This window comes from Belonocnema kinseyi, chromosome 7 (assembly GCF_010883055.1).
Source record: "Belonocnema kinseyi isolate 2016_QV_RU_SX_M_011 chromosome 7, B_treatae_v1, whole genome shotgun sequence".
In the NCBI taxonomy this organism is placed as follows: Eukaryota; Metazoa; Arthropoda; class Insecta; order Hymenoptera; family Cynipidae; genus Belonocnema; species Belonocnema kinseyi.
This window is the reverse complement of record NC_046663.1, coordinates 115334563-115340715: the sequence shown is the minus strand read 5'-3', so window position 1 is coordinate 115340715 and position 6153 is coordinate 115334563. Positions and strand designations below refer to the sequence as shown.

General features: G+C 27.4%; 1 protein-coding gene across 6 annotated transcripts in view; it reads right to left on the bottom strand.

Annotated features, from left to right (window-relative positions):
- The window catches only part of LOC117176233 (ZZ-type zinc finger-containing protein 3), a 40501-nt gene extending 36478 nt beyond the window's left edge, over positions 1-4023 (bottom strand). For 3 of the 6 annotated variants that reach the window (XM_033366377.1, XM_033366376.1, XM_033366380.1), the window contains exon 1: positions 3848-4023. The gene's annotated coding sequence lies outside the window, so the exon portion shown is untranslated. The remainder of the gene's footprint in view (positions 1-3847) is intronic. The other 3 variants (XM_033366375.1, XM_033366374.1, XM_033366379.1) reach the window with 1 other exon arrangement.
- Positions 4024-6153: the final 2130 nt, after the last annotated feature.

Sequence of the window (6153 nt, the reverse complement as noted above, 5' to 3'; positions counted from 1 at the left end):
ATATATAAAAAATATATACTATATTTTAGTATATTTCTTGGATGAAAATTCAATTTTGTATTTAAAAATTAATTTGATTGCAAATTTAAATATTTTCAGTTTAAAAGGTCGTTTTTTCAAAAATTGATCTTTAAACATATAGTTAAACTATTTTATTGATGTTTGAACTTTTTGATTTGAAAATTCTATTATTTGGATGCAAAATCGTGCATAAAAAAGTCTTGTTTGTTGTTAGAAGACTATTTTTCTTCGTGGAAACTTCTCAAAAATATTTATATTCAACTATTTGATTAAAAATTAAACTATTTTCTTGAATTGAAAATTTACATTTTTATTGAAAATTTATATTTGAGAAGATTTCAAAAAATTACCAATATTTTATCGAAAAATCCGAAACTTTTATGATATTTTTTTATATTGCAGGATTGATTAAGACTTTATGGAAAAATTTTCAATTTTTTTTTCTTTTGTAAATTTTTTTTCACAGAATTCCTAAAAAGAGTTTAAACCCAAAAACGAATTTCGAAGAATAAATGAAAATTGAACAATTATCAATTTAGAAAAAAATCAATTAGGTTAAAAGATATTTAGAAGTTTTTAAGAATTTCAAAACTAATTTAAAGAGTTTAACAAAATATATATTTTTAAAAATCTTAAAATAATATTTTGACGTTTTAAAATGATTTTTTAACTTTTCAGATAATAAAAAAATATACTTAAGATTCCTGTACAATTTTTAAATGATTTTTCATAAAAAAATAATTTTAAATGAATATTTAATAAGATTTCAAAGCAAATTTTCATTTATAAATAACTATTGAACAATGATTGATATGTGGCAACTCAAAATAAAAAGGATTTAACTTCTAATTTAAAAAGTATTCATGAAAAAAATGTAAGCTTTTAAGTTTTAATGCTTTTCAATGAAAATTGCTTAAAATGATATAATTTTTAAAAAATTACAGATTGGTTGTTTCATTGTTCAATTTAGAGCATTGAAACTTAGAGCGTAAATTTGTTTTTAGTATTCGATCTGTACAATTAATGAAATTTATAGTTTATTTATTTTAAAATTTACCGATATTTATTTTTAAATTGGAAAATTAAAAATGATTATTTTCTCAAATTAATTTTAAGAACATATGTAAAAAGATTAAAAAGGATTTCCAAAATTGTCATTTATGAAACTTAGAATTTATTTATTTTGCAATTTACCGATATTTATTTTAAATTTGGAAAGTTAAAACTGATTATTTTTAAAATTAATTCTAAGAATATATTTAGTAAGATTTAAAAATATTTTCAAAATTGTCCGAAAATAATATGGAAGATTTCAACAGCTTATTTGCTCTTTTTTATTCTATCCAGCTGCTTTTGATTTGAATTAACAATATTTTCTTGCCTAAAATATCAACTATTACATTTGTCGTTGAGAACTCATCTTTTTTAGTGGAAAATGAAGTAAGATTTCACCATACTTCATCGTCTAACGTTATTATTAAATGACATAGGGGGCGGGGGAGGGGGGATGAAACGAATCCTAAAAGGAGCAATTTTTAGTTGAAAAAATAAATTATCATAAAATAGCGTAAAATATAACAATTTCTAGTTTCAGAAACAAATTAGATGAATAAATTTAAAATTTTAGAAATTCAAGTACAAGGAATTCGTTTCTTCCATTCAAATAGCTTGAGATTAAGTTTAATGTCTCAGCCAGTCACAAATGTTAATAGAAATATATTAATTATAAAATATTCCAGGAATTTTCACAGAATAAATCTTAGTACGCAGTGCTATTATTCATTCGCATTTTAATTTGGAAACCGAATTTTTTCTATGAATAACTGCCAAAAATTTGTATTTGTTTATAAAATATTTGGTTACAAACACTATTTACAATAAGATTTATTCTTAACGTTTTAATTATTTTCGTGATGAAACGTAATCCTTATATTAATATGTACATTGAATCAAACTAGTACTAGTTATACAATATTTTGAAATTCAAAGTAATAAAATCATGAATTTTAAACTGAAAACGTTTTAAAAAATTGAATAATATGTAAGATAGTAAGATTGGCCAAATTTTTAATTAGTAGCGTGTAAATTTTATAAATTTCAAATTATGTGTTTGTGAAACTCAATTTCTTTAGAATCTTTATATGGTAAAATTATTTTATTTCAAATTAAAAGCATTAATAGTTCAATCAATTTAAATTCATGGAAAATATTTCCGCAAAAATTATTGCAGATTAGATTAATATACAGATATTCTATGAATGAGCATTGCGAATACTAAGGGATGGTAAGTACATTGGATACTAATTTCAAAATCTCAGGTATACCCGCCTCTAATCCGACGCGAGATGTACTGGGTAGAGGCAAGTGAGGGGTAGCAATGGTGGGGGTACACTTAAGCAGGTAATAATGCGAGTCGGGCTATGACCGACATTTTAAAGCCTTTAAAACATTAGAAAAAACTACCTGGACCTTTGAATATATCTACCTGAGTGTCTGCGGAGAATTTCCCTGCACTTCTCTGAACCTAGAGAATCTTTAGAACACACTCAAAAATTTCTTTCGGTAGAAACGTTTCTCGTGAATGGAATTAGATACGCCAAAAAAGACAACGTTTTTTTAATTTAACTAGAAAATTGTATGTTAGTATATAAATTATAATTATAAATAAGTATAATGAGAAAATTCATCAATTAAACAAAAAAAGGTATTAATAATTTTGAAAAGAAATTGAAATAGGAAGTCAGGTTACCGACGACCAACTACTGTAAATAACTCTGCCCGGCCGATACGTGAGGAATACAAAAGAAAGATTATATTACCGTCGCATCACTTAAAAGAACCTTGAAATGGACGCAGATCTATCTCTGAGACTAAATTATTCAAATCGAACTTGAGAATAGTCTTAAACCGGCCAGGCTATTTCGCCTGAGAATACTCTGATATTTCTATCGGTAGGGCAGAGAGGCTGAAATTGGATTAACAATTCGATCATAAATAACAAGCAGAGAAGCTATCACAATAGAGTAGCCGACGCTCAAGGGTCCTTTGTAAAGCTTTCGGATTAAAATTTATAAATAGAATTTGGTTAATTCCATAGTTAACAGCCTAAAACATATTAATTCGGAATCTACGGGTTTCGATGATTTCAGATATCTAACTTATTTTTTAATGTCATCAGATATTCCACAACATAATAGAATTTTAATAAAGCTTCAATTTGACAAAGCATATTGAATGTGCAGACTGAAAACATGATAAAAGAATTGACTAAGGGCATGTGATACTTACAGTTTCCCCGGCTTTTTTCTACAAAAATGAAAATGTTTAAAAACTGAATTCGGAGATGCTATAAAATATCATAACGGTCGTCCCCGGACTCTTTCTTGAGGGATAATAATAAAAAATTTTATTGTGCTAAATAAAAATTGTATGCATATGCATTATTTTGAGGTTACGTCCTTTTACATCTCTGCCTTCCCGATAATCTGGAAATTATTTATGAAATAAACTTTTATGATCGCCTGCAAACAAGGTTAGTTCCGGGAGATTAGTTAATATGTTTATTTTTAAGTCCAGTTTTCGTCCAAAAATATTGTGTAGTTTGGAATTAACGCTCGGGTTAATTGTAACACACATAACCTCGAAATATACACGTACGTTGTTAGCATTTTTTTGTTAGCATTTATTATTCTAGAAAAAACGCCGGAGGAACTTAAAACTGGTAAAATCAACCATTTTCTAAGTATCACATGCCCTTAAAGAAAGCACCGAAAGCACTTTGACAACGCACTGCAATCAACAAATAACACAATAGCCAAAAAATTACCATATCTTATTTGCTTACAATTCGTTCAAAAATGCTGCATGGTATTCTCACTAGTAGACAAGAACGAAGTATAATTCACAAATGTGATTCAACACAACAATGCAACAGTAAATGATCAACCATGATCAACAACATTGCAAGCATGATCTAAGATCATCATCTTCTTTCTTTACCCACACTGCTCGGTGCCAGGGAGGGGAACATTTTGCCTAGGTTGGAGAGAGAGAGGTCTCCTTGCAAGTAAAAACGCGTAACCTAATTGGCCATGGCGATGTGAATTAATGCCTCAAAGATTGTGATATGCCCATCGACATATAGAAATGGACCGGTAACGCTTTGGGGAGAACTGAAATGGGCTCTAGAGAGAGAAAAGACATGAGACATAGACCTGCCTTTATCTATTTCAGGACTCTGTCCAGTGAATTGGTGGCCCCGGGTATTACCTGAATATTCTGTACGGTTAATTGAAAAAAAAGATAAACAATATATTAGAAATTTATAGTTATAATAAATGGAATTTTAAAGAACATTCATGTAAATAACCTGATTTAGATTGATTATTTTAAAAACTTTGTAACCTTCAATTCTTCTTGAAATTGGATTGAAAATGCTACAATAATCAAAGATGATATCTTTGCAATAATAATCGTTTTGTTCGTTCAAAAACAATGTAAAAAATCTCAAAAATTTGAACAATATTTCTATAACATAAAAAATAACCATTTGTATTGCATAGCTACAAAACTTCATATTTTGAGGTTTTGTTTTTTTTGTAACATTTTTTATTTTACTATATTCAATAACTTTACTTATGTATGAAAACATATCCCCATATAAACGTCTTCACAACACCTACCGATTACAGAGGCTGCTACCATTTTTTATATTTATTTACAATAAATTATAATTAAATAAAATAGAAATAAATCAATTCTGAAAAGTGCAATAGACGTCACATTATTGGGGAACTCGCGATACAAAGCACGGTCCTGTACTGCATCAAACTTCACCCAACGGAAATATTCTCGACCAATCAGCTTTATCTAGAATGAGATAAGTTTATATCTCAAATGTTTTTTCTTTCTCTAGAGCTTATTACCGTTCTCTCCACAGCATTACCAGTCCATTTCTATATGTCGATGGATATGCCTCAGGATAGAGTATGATAAGAGTTATATGATGAAAATTTGTATAGGATAGTGACAGAGATGAGGTAGGAGATTGCCGAGATAATGGAATAAGAGAATGTGAAAAACATGCGCTGATAACTGCGCCCTCTTGGCGGATTACCTAAGAGTTACTTTGAAGGCGCAAGTTGCGCGTCGGTAAATGACGAAAGTAAGCAACTTCTGAAATGATTTAACAATTAAGTTTCTGCCAGAGATTGGTATCTGCTCAATTAGTTACCACAAAGATATCTTTGTTGCTGATCTGACAGTTTTGGAAGATTTCGGTGGTCTTCTATTTATATCTCGATCCCCAGCAGAAATAAATTAAAGAAATTGGCAATTTTGATGTTTCGCGTTATTCTTTGTGTTTTCTTTGGTTTTTGAAACAAAATTTTGAATAAAATACATTAATTAGAAAAAAAGTTGTTGAAGTTTTTTTCAACAAAATAGCTAAATTTTGTAACAAAAATTAAAATTTTTATCAAAAAGGCTAAATTGTATACTAAAAAAAAGGGATTTTTAATCAAATACATGAACTTTGCATAAAACAAATTTATTTTCCACCAAGTCTAATTTTCTATACAAAAATTAATGTTTAATCATAGTCAATTTTTCTTCAAAAAAGAATTATTTTCTTGTCGTTAAAAGAAATTAATTTTTAAACATAAACAAACAAAAATTTTCTACAAAATAGTTAAATTTTCAAAAAACAAATTTTTTCAACTAAATTGATAAATCATGAACAAAAAAAAACTAAATTTTCAACAAAGCAGTTCCACTTTCAACCTGAAAAGATGAAAAGAATTCAAATTCTTTGAAATTGCTTTATATTATTAAAATTAATTGAAAATGTTTTAAAATATCGTAAAATATTAAAAATCTTTTGAAAATTTGCAAAGTTCTTGAAAATTCCATGCAATTTTAAATATGTCCTAAAATATTTCAAATCCTTTAAAATCTCATACTAAATTATTGAAATCAATGGAAAATTCCTTGGAATCTCTTAAAATATCCTAAGATATATCAAGTCCTTTAAAATCTCATATTAAATTACTGTAATTAATGAAGAATTAATTGGAACCTTTTAAAATACCCTCAAATATTTCGAAACCTTCCAAATATTTTGAAAGATCTTGA